The following is an 11925-nucleotide window of genomic DNA, read 5'->3' on the forward strand; positions in this document are numbered from 1 at the left end:
ATGTTTATAATCAATCTAAAAATTGTCTATTCATGGTAAATGGTCTACTTCTGTTGTCATTTTCTGCCTTACTGGTTCTCAAACCAGACACACACATGTTGGACAGTACAGTATGTGCATTGTTTAGTTCCTTATAGACAGAAGACCGTATTCTTCAAATATTCAGTGTTTGAGAGGGAAGTTCAACATGTGAGATGTTAAAATGATGGAAAATGGTGAAGCAGGGCAAAATGTATGAAATGAATATTTAGCTACAGTGCTAGAAAATGGTATCAGTGGAACTCTTTGTTCAGTGGTTCACAGTATAAGAATTCACATTCACAGTTTCCTTGGGCTCAATGTCTTGTGTTCAATGAGCTTTATAATTGCACAATGAACAATGATATTTTTGAGAGATTTTTTGACCTTGAGTCTAGTCTTGAATTCATTTTCCTAAATAAAAACAAAACCAAAAACATTCTTGTCTGTCCATAATAGAATTAAGATGCAGTGGAAATTAATTATGCGTTGCCATGATTGAGTTTTTGCTTTCAGTCATAACAATTTCAGGGTTGATGGAGCATAGATTGGCCAATTTAAGAAGAGGTTAATGGGTTCTTATTACGATTAGATTTCATATTGCAGAGAGTGAAGAGGAGCCTGAATGACCATCAATCTGATTTGCACTGTAAAACTATTTTCATTGTGATGAACAGTGAATTATCCTCATTTAACAATAAAACACAGCAATTATTTAACCATAAAAGTTAATGGATAAAGTTTAAGTAGAGATCTCATTTTAAGCTCATCTTAAATTGTTTCAACTACTGCAGATATTTTAAGAAAAAAAGTGAATGGTTGTGAATCTCATCAAAATTGTATATCATATAGAGCGTACTTTGGAAAGATGGTGTTACAAAGACAAACAAATTCTACAACACAAACATCAAAGGATAAATAAAGTCCCAACAATGTATTTATTAAGTTTCAGGGGCTTTCTTCTTGTGGAATTGAAGCTACAATTAAGTGCCAGATGCCAATCTACGCGACACAAATATCCAAAAAATGAGTCAGATTAGAACCCCAAAGAAAGCTAAACAAAAGCCCTGAGAGGGCTTCTGGTTTCCAGTAACACGTCCTTACCTGCGTGGTTCCTCTTGACACACACATTTTTAAGGGAGGTTGAGATGAAGAGGGAAATGGAAAGAGCTCTTGTACTGAATATGATTTTTTTCTGATGTGTTGTCTAGACACAGCTGCCTCAAAAACAAAACATGTTTCATTTAAAAAGGTTTTCTTGCTGACAAAGAACCCCCTCAATGTCGGCATGCATTAATATCAGGAGGCAGGCCAGCAGCTGAAAACTTCATTTTAAGCTTCATTATTGTTGTTCAGACATGAATTCAGTAGCACCTTAAAACGTGTAATGTCATGGTCTAATTGGCAGTGAAGTATTTTCTTCTTATTTGTTTATCTGTTTATTTGCTGGCTTGGAGTTGTGGGGTGAGTGAAGCACAAAATTGCTGTGCAAATATATATTGTTAACTACATGGCAGAGTTATCGTCTCCATAGAAACTGCATTCCATTTTCACAGAGGTAATTACCAAACAATAAGGTCAAGTGCAAACATGGGGTGAAAGTGTAAAAGAGCTACATTATGTTTGAATAAAAAATACAACAAATGAGAGTGCAGAGGAAGAAGAACAGAACAGAAGATGAATCTTTGTAAAGGACAGGAACAGTTTGTCTCATGAATTTAACCACGTTATCGTTCCTCAGGCACAATCAAATATGCATTTGCAGAGACTAGGGAAAATTCAAGCAGAGTCAATGCTGAACAACATGGCCTGCTCTTGACTGAATGGTCACCTGAGCAATAATGCGAAGCTTGCCTGACTTCAGCTGAGGTGACATTTCAGCTTCGACTGCTTCTCTGTTCATAGTTCAGTCTGCGGTATGTGTATTCATTCTATTTCATGATCAAGATTGTGAACACACTGACCTGAAATGCACAGACACTTCAGAATTGCTCTCCAAGATTCCATTAGGGAGCGTCGAAATGTGTTTTTGTTTATCGTTTCACAGTTTGTTTTTCTTGCAGACCTGCCGACTGGAAGTTAACATTTGTGCTTTTGACTGAGATATCTTAGCTATTTATTACACTTTTCACCAGACCATCAGTGCATGTGTCCAGGTAGTTTACATTAACCTATTGTCTTTTGATGCAGTTATTCCAGCTTGAAATGTACTGATTGTTAACAGTCTGTACAATAGTTGCACTTTACTTTCTCTAAAGAAACTTTACCTGATACACAATGTTCGGGACTTTGTGCATCAAGTCAATTCTGGATCCTGTCATAACCACATTCACTATATTTTAAGTAAAAATAGTGAGGAATGCTGTAAAAAACAAACTTTGATCTTACAAGTAAAGAAAAAATGAATAATCCCATAATTTATAGAAGTGCAGCAGATAAAAAAAACAACTTCTGATACACTTTCAATTGCACGGACAACTTAAAATATGCATTGAAACGTTTCCTTTGAAGTTAGCATGCTTCTATGTATTTTTATTTCTGCTTTCAGAGAAATCATTAGTCAGAGGAATCACTATTCAATACTGTATGTATTCAAGCCTCATTTAAAACATTTTGTGAGAAATACGTTTTTTTAAATCCTCAATGGTCAGGCCACAATGATTCTTTCCGTCCAAAGGTAAGTAACGTGAAATGAAATGAAATGAAATCGTGTGTGTACATTTAATTAACAGTGTGTTTGTCCAAGTCAAATTAACTGGTGCCAGAATTACAGAGCGCTTTTGGCCTGTGGAGTGTTGTAGGTGATGGGAGGTCACTGTACTGTATGTTGCGCTCTCCACCCTTGACAGGGGCCTTACAGTGTGTGTCATACTGTGACTTTGTTTTACTTGCAACAGAAAAAAGCTCATCTAGCTTAAAGTCTGACAAAGAGCACAATAATTCAGACCATGGTGGGTTTTTTTGTGTTTTGTTTCAATTGTTACTTGAAAAAAAGACAAGATAAGTATTTTAACGTAATTACAGTACATACAAAATATTGCAGTTTGTAGCAGAAAAACATGGATAAATGCATGAATATTTGCATTTTATTTTGGATCCTATTCCACTGCTGATCTATATAGTACAAAATAAAATAAAGCTGTTCTTAGACAGATGCATTTAACAGGCAAATAGCAGGCTACTGTATACGAGATTCCACATGCAACAGTCAAACCAAACATGGTGACGGACATGGGTTTCATGTTATTTTTAAATATTCATTTTCAGGTATATCTTTGTCCAGAGCCCAATCTTTTCATCATACTTTTATTTCTGTCGTTTCCACTCAATCTATTTTAAATTAAAAATGTGCATGAAAGCCTCCGGAAGTAAACAACTAGTCGTTTGACATTTTGCAATTGTTGAAGGTTTTGAGTACTGGGACATAGGTTCTTTACATACTGTAGGAATGATGTGTAATGATCTGTGGAAGGTTTCTCTCAAATACCACTTCGAAAATTCCCATTAAATAAAAATATCCATATTCATTTTTGGTGCACTAGAGATGAGCAGACACATAAATTCACACACACACTTTGGTTACTGTCCAATTGTTAATGGCACGATTCCTTCCTGAAATGCTCTTGATGAGAAGAAATGTTCTTTTTGCGAGTCGTTGCACACCTGAAGGGCATCTCCTGCATTCTGAGATGCTAGAAACACAGTGGGATATTCCGCACCTACCTAACTTTTTGCATATCCTCCGCAACCACAAACTCTGAGCTCTGTCTTTGTCTGTGTTGTAACAAGACAGGTGAGAAAATATAAATGAAGACTGGGGGGAAAACAGACAGACCAAGAAATAAAATAGCGAATGAGAACTGATGATGAACACCGGTTGAGGAAATGTGTCTGCTCACAAGCCATTCATTTCCCAGTCTCCCGTCCTTCACATCTGCTCAATCTTTCTCCATTACAGACCAGATGTATCCCCCAGTGTGTGCAGCGCCAGTGTCATTTCCATCTGACACGTTGCTCTTACCTCTGGTGTCACTAGAAAATGACAAAACTGGAAGCACGGCAGAACTTTCTGTTCCACACACCACAGGCAGAAAATTGGCCTCTTTTCACTCTTCACTCTTTTTCCATCCAGCTGTAGCAAGGCAGCACAGCATTTGTGTTCATTCAGCGAGATCCATGCCAGACTATGTGGGTTCTTTTGAACAAAATATCTAAATGTATAAAATAAAGGACATTAATTAGGCTTGATGGTTTGCATGAGAAATAGAAACACCTCATGCAGCATTCTGTTTTTTTTACTCTGCAGAATATAAACGCTGCAGATAGAAATACAAAACTATTGCATGACTTTTCTAAAAATGTGTTTAATCCCAGTTAATTCTGCACTGGCTCATGCTTCCATCCGCACATTGTTTACTTAAGTAGAGTTTATTCAAATATAGCGCCTACCATCCCATGGCACCCATACAAAAAAAGAAACCACCTTCGGAAATACTTTCTCCTGCTATCTCTTTAATGCAAGTGCTACTATTTCTGGGCTTTGTCATTCTGACTCTGCGTGTGTGTGTACACATCACTTTGAGCCTGTGTGGTGCCTATATATAAGCTACCGTGTGAGAAAGTAGTGTTATGACTTGGGGGTGTTACCTTTCTTGGAATTATAGAAATGATTCCAGCATTTTTTTTTAAATTAGGAGCAAAGCCATCCTGACCTGTTCAGTAGCAACATGATTAACACTGAAAAGCCAGAAAAACTTTATATAAAACCTCACAAGATTGTGAGTAAAGACTGCGGCCTAATCGCAATTCATGGTTTTTAAATATACCCCTATGAATTGGGATATTCTTTAAGATCCCCAAATTCAATAGAAAATAGGAGGACCTATAGGACTCTACTCTTCTAGACCCTGTCCCCTTAGAAGCCAAAGGATCCATTGTAATTTGGTAATGGAGGACTGTGCCACTTCTTATCTGGCCTATTGACACCTGGGGACTAATTGATGTACTGTAAAACTCTTAATGTAACAACTACGGTGATTCAAACTTAGGTCAGATTCATGGTGAAAAGGTTTGTAGCAGTATCTCTCACTCACAGTGAAATCCTGAGATGTGGGACTGGGAAACCACGATAATGAATTTTATAGTATATAATACAATATCTGTCTTAAATTATTCTTTCAATTTGCCTCCATAAGCGCCTGGTTATTATATAACCACAGGTATGATTTAGGGACAAATTAGTAATACATACTATGTCTTTCTAAAATTTGATTGGTGTATGGTATGCAATATTGGTTGTGCCTATAACCCCTCTCTGAGGCTTTATGTAAGTATGTCACATGTTTGTGTAATACACTTCTGCACAGCTATTTTAAGTGGTGTTGCCACCCTCTGATGATGTACATCTTGCTGTCTGGTGAGCTCACCTGCAGCTACATGGGCTTATCTGCCTCTGCTCTGACTTAAACCCAACAAATGTGTGAGTGCTGCTCAGAAGTACCTCAGCAAAGCATGCAGTTTTGAGTTACGGATAGGTCGGTAATGGAAACTGAGCCTCCAGGTTATATTGGACGAATGAGTTTTCTCATCAGACTAGAGAGCATGGTAATATAGTTGGCACAGACAGACCTGGGAGGGCTGGAGTGATTATGGGGATAGTCGCTGAGGTCAGTTAAGGTTTGATGTGAGGAGCGAGACAAACATTATGCTGCAGGAGTGAGGTCTGGTCTCACTGAGTCCTCTCTGCACAGTGAAAACCAAATGAGGCAACAGGCCTTATCATGGTATTGTGCTGAGTGTTGTGCCCTTGTGTAAATTAGATGTTGCCCTGATTGGTGAGGATTTTCCAATTTCCTGTCGAGAGAATGATGTGTATTGACACATTTGGTGTGATGCATTTTGCAAATGCAAAACAAAAAAGGCGGAAATGTTTCACTTCATCGGAGTAAAATTACTGTCAGTAGAAATAAGAAGAATATGTGATAGAACTGTCCATAATCCTGTGTTTGAGCAAAGTTTCAGAAACGTATTGATTTCTCTATTCATGTAAGAAACTGTACAGTATATTGAATATTGGTTTGAAAGTCTGTATCATCTGAGGCCATTTTCTCTTTTAAACAACAACACTGAGCCTAATGTGGCAAAGAGACAGTTTGAGTGATCTGAAAAAAGGATTTCAGAGAAAAACGACTGCAGCCCCACTAAGTGTATCAGCCAGCCAAGCGTTGATAGCCTTATCAGAACACTCCACAGAGAGCTCACAGACAAACTTTTCACATCACTGTGCTGCTTCTGTTGTTTTGTGTTCACTGGAGAGACCCAAAGTATGTATGCGTCTGTGAGAGCGAGCGGGGGAGAGAGGGGGGGAGGACGGGAGAGACAGACAGGGCCAAATAGATACTCTGTAATGAGTTTCCATAAAACACTCTCAGTGTGCTATCATTGTCGTGATTTTATGAATTCATCATAAATGAGTGAGTAAATGTCACAGCTGAAGGTAATAGAATGAGATGCTGCGTTCAAAATGAAAGGCAGAGGAGTAAGAAAATGAAGAGAGGGAAGAAAGGAAATTGTACGAGCTCCTGTGATGATTCAGTTGATAAGAGAAGGCACGCCGGGTGTTGTTCATGTGTGTGTCTTTACTCTGGGACCAGAGGAGATATGGTGCTGGTGGTGGTGGCTGACGTTGGGTCGGAGGGGGAGGGGCTTCACTGAGAAAGAACAAGCCGTGTCTCTAAATAAAACACGACATTGATTTATGAGTGTGAGACCGCTAACGTGTGCAATAAGTCCCTACGATCACTCGGCCCAAACTCACACATACAGCATAAACACACACACATGAAGAATCAGAATCAGAGAGCAGTTAAACTGCACTCTCACACGTTCCACGTTTGAGCACAGCTTTGGGCACAGCTTCAGTCTTCGCCGTTGCAGTAACATGCACTTCAAAGCAGAAAATAAAACTGCTTAATTAATAAAAGCCCATCACGCTGCATTTCAGTTTGCACATAAAAGTGACAGGTCTGTTTGTGTAAATGATTGATAGTACAGAGTTTTCGTCCTCGGTGCATTGAGGTTTTAAACAGAACTGCTGAAAAACACAGCAGCAAATAAACGCAGGGGTGGAGATTAATTCTCTTTGCATCTGCATGTTATTAAACTCACATATAAGTTGGTGATGTTGTATTTAATACTGTTATCTTGCTGTCCAGCTGTGTGTTGTCTTATTCATGTGTTTCTGAAATTTAAACCAAACAGTGACAAGTTTGCAAAGCACTTTATAATGTACTATAATTTGTTGAAATGGTTTGTTCATTTTTGCAGTTCTGTTAATGGAGTCAAGCCCAAAAGGTCAAGACAGGCAGAAAGCAACAGTGCACCTATATGTTTACTGTATATCTGCCTGTTTAACAAGCTGATGAAACTTAAATAGTGATCACCTAAAGTTGTTGAAACCAGTCAGAAAATGAATGAAGCATTTGACATATTGTCTGTAGCAAAAACTGAAGGAAACAGAAACACAAAATATTACCTGGCAAAAATAGTGACTTTTAACTGACAAGGAACAGAAACTATGAATTACACACACATACACTGTACAGTCTCTTACTGTACATGAGCTTTCTGTCCTTCCACTCGGTCAGACATTCTGTAGGTCCTCAAGAGCTTTTCTATTGCTCTCTGAACACGTACGATATGACAAGTGTCTGTGTATAAGTGAGACAACTTATTGTTGCATTTTTTACAAATAAATAAATATTTGCATGCTTGTTTGCATTATAGGTCTGACAGAAATAATTGGGAGGAGCGAGGAGAAAAGACTCAGGAGGGACCTCAACAGTGACATCTATTTTACTTCTCATAATTTGTACAAATGTCACCTTGACATGCTTCAATTTAAGGAAAAGTAACTCTCCTTCAAAACTATTTTTAGAATAATGATGCTTAATTAACATGGGTATGTCCATTTAATACTATTTGAAAAGTTTAATCTCACTTACTGTATACTTTTGAAATGAGGCAAATTAAAGAGAGAACAAACAAATTGCTACTGTAAATCGATGATAACAGCCTCAGCTGAGCTGATACTAAACTCCAAGCACAGCAAAAGAGCAGCTGCAACATGCAAACTTTTGTGGAGCTCAGGAAAGAGCAAGGACCTTCAGCACACTGAATACAGCCACCTTTTTATGCTGTTAATTAATTTAAGTCCTCATCTCCACTAATGTACAGTGGTTTCTATTCTGTACGTGTCGTATTAATCAATGTTTGAATGTGTTTTGATTGCAGTGTGTTTTGCTGATGTACGCTCACCCACATGCGTGGGTCCCTCAAACAATCTGCAAGTAGCGTCTGCACGTTTTACTTATGTCGTCGCTTTGATCAAGCTCAAATGCTTCAAAATGAATGTGAGATTGTTTGAGCCTCCTGTTTAATGTTTGAGAAAGAGAAACATGTACTTTAGATAGATAGAAAAAACAGGGACAAACAAAGCAGTCTAACTAGTGAGCAGTTCTACAATCAGTACAGACATTATGAAAAATTAGTCAAAGGACTATAAAGGATGAACAAGGTAGGTATGTTTTTCTATTCTATTGTTCTGAATAACAATAACTGATCTTTCATTCTTCAGATTCTTTTTTGTTCTTGCAGTTGTCTTTATTCTTCCTGGGCTGAATGTGTATGGAGGAGGTGTTTTTAAATGAGCCTTAGCTCTCCATGCAAAGTTTATCGCGTTTTATATAAACCATGCGCATTTCTAAAATGGCATCCGTTAATATGTGATATTTTTAAGCCATATCCAACCAATGCTGCTATTATCTCACTTTTTGCTTCTCTTTAATGGTGAAACGTGAAAAAACAATGGGACCAATGACAGAAAGGTATGAACCGGCTGCAGGCAGACAAAGCGAACCACAGAAAATCACCAGCATCACCTCTGCACCTTCGTATCACAGCTGGGAAGCTGGGAATTTCTGTCTGTTGCCTTTTTCTGACCCTTGATGGGGATCTGAAAAAAATGAAGTAAGTAAAATGTTTAACTTTTAAGAAAGAGCATTGTCTGTAAATGTGCATGTCACACCTGAGCAAAGATTCTGCTTGTGCATGCATTATCACATTGAATCAATATCAAAATTCTACTATAGAGTAATATTGTAAGATTTTTTTTTGCATTAGTTGAACACTTCAGCTGTTGCAGCCAAACAGATTATCACATTTTACCTGACATGTTACAAATGGCTACTTATTGCTCATACACACAAGACCAAAGTCGACTGCTAAGGCCGCCAGACTGACCGAGTCCCTGGGAAATAATAAAGGCACTAATTTAAGGCCTGCTCTTCCTGGCGGTGTGGACTAACTACTGTAGATAGCTACAGGGAGATTTAAAAACCCCATTATACTACGCACACACTATAAAGAGGAGAGGCCAAAACGACAGACTGAGGGAGACAAACACACAACCCACAAAGCTTAATAATTAAAAATTTAACTTAATGACAAATCACTGCAAAGGGCTGGAAACCACTTAAACACAGACCAACCTCAGACACGCACACACAACCAGGACGCCAGGACCACGAGCAAACACAGATGCAGGTGATGAACACAATAACTAGACGCGGACAGGAACAGGCAGCGAGAGACAGGACCAACAACGACAGAGACTACAGGAACCAGACCGTCACTGGACTGACATCATGGACATCCATCCATTTTCTTAACCGCTTACTCCCTAGTGCGGGGTCACGGGCCTATCCCAGCTGACTACGGGCGAGAGGCAGGGTACACCCTGGATGGGTCGCCAGTCCATCGCAGGGCAACACATAGACACACAACCATTCACACACACACTCACACCTACGGGCAATGGAGAGAAGCCAATCAACCTAATGCACGTCTTTGGACCGTGGGAGGAAGCCGGAGAACCCGGAGAGAACCCACGCAAACACGGGGAGAACGTGCAAACTCCACACAGAAAGGCACCAGGTCCGCCTCCGGGAATCGAACCCAGAACCTTCTTGCTGTGAGGCGACAGTGCTACCCACCGCTTTTACACACAAAACCCTGTTTTACATAAATGAGGTACATTTCAGAAAACAATTCATCCTGTGATTGACTGGAGCAAACAATACATACAAACTTCTAAGTGACATTTTGTCCTCTGTTTTCAGGAGGAATTAGTCAGAGCCTAGTGGGAATCCCAACATTCGCTACCTCGTGTGATTTTATTCCCACAGCATCTGCTCACATTCATTTTTGTCTCTTTATTGACTTTTTATGTATTCACATCACTTCAACGAGTCACTTTTTGTGGTGTTTTAATTTGCCACTATGCAGTTATGGTCTTGCTAATGGTGCTAAAAAAACATCAGGCTCCAAGTAACACAGAGATGTGAACACTGAAGCGTTTTGCAAAGACATTTCTCTCCCGTTCTGTTTTGTTTCTGGTTTAATGTGTTTTTTGGTTTGTTTGTTTGTTTTGGCGAACACAGCGATATTCAGTAAACACACGTTATGTGTGTTCAGTATAATTCTCCCAACTCTTGTTGAGTGTGAGAAGTATGAAAGTCTTTCACATGGTGTTGTGGTAAATACCACATACCCAGAGATGATTTCAGCACCTCAGTGTGTCCTTGGAGTGCGACTACAGCAAAACCAGTCATTTGAAGATGATCCTTATCTTCAGGTCTCTTCAACTTCCGTGGAGTATTCAAAATGCGTTTGCTCCTGCACTGTCACCTTCAGATGCGATTTTTTAAAATGGAAATGGATACAGGGCTAAACGGTGAAAACAAGTGGACAAATAATACAACTGCAATATAACACACATGAATCAACCTCCGCAATCAAACATTAATTTCTGAAAATGCATGTTTTGATGGCACATTGTTGCTCAAAGTATATTTAGTCCTAGGGTTAATTTGTTTGCAAGTTAGGATTATTTTGCAGGCTTAATGTGTAGCTACAATATACATATGCCTGGTGTAGCCCCCCTCTAACACCACGTCCTCCTTGCTGTACATGAACAGAGCTCAGAGAGTTCACTGAAGATTACATCTGAAAGCGAAGCCATCGGTGCATATGCCACAAGGCTGCTCCATGTGTGGCGTTTGAAAGAGGACAAGCTTGTTAAAAAAAGACGAGGCATGTATGTGTGTGTGTGTGTGTGTGTGTGTGTGTGTGTGTGTGTGTGTGTGTGTGTGTGTGTGTGTGTGTGTGTGTGTGTGTGTGTGTGTGTGTGTGTGTGCGTGCGTGTGTGTGTGTGTGCGTGTGTGTGGAGGGGGTCCAGTCGAGCGACAAGAGGTACGCTAGGGTACCGTGCGTCAACAAAGTGCCTTGCGTGTGTTTTCCGCCTGGGGTGGGGAGGGAGATGCGACCTGTCAGAGACTGAGGGGTCTGGCTGAATGACTTCACATCACCCTTTCAGCTCCAGCAACTTCCCATTTATATTGTAATGCAAATCTGTGGCCTGTCCCAGATGGTGCTTTTCCAGCATTGTGGGTGCATAGAAATATGATTATTTATCCCAAGCACTTCCCAAGTCTTTAATGCTCCCGCCTCCATCTGCATCTATCCTTCTACCGGTCTGTGCAGTCGGACGTATCTCTCTCTTTCTCTCTAATGGGGAAAGGAGACAGCATGGGCAAATTTGGGCCGAATGTGATGCAGGAGTACCTAGTGTAGGAGATTACACAATAGCAAGAGAGTAACAAATTGCTGAAGTCAAGGCGAGAGAGATGGAAGTAATATCAGGTGGCTCATTGCCCTGGCGGAGCCTTAGCATTTACTCTAAATAAATTCTTACAACTCAACTTGCACACGGAAACAGACTTTTCTTTGCCCAGAACATGTTTTTATGTGCTGTCAGTTACATGAAGCCATTTCACTCTGCAAAAATAA

Source organism: Betta splendens, chromosome 7, assembly GCF_900634795.4.
Source record: "Betta splendens chromosome 7, fBetSpl5.4, whole genome shotgun sequence".
Taxonomy (NCBI): domain Eukaryota; kingdom Metazoa; phylum Chordata; class Actinopteri; order Anabantiformes; family Osphronemidae; genus Betta; species Betta splendens.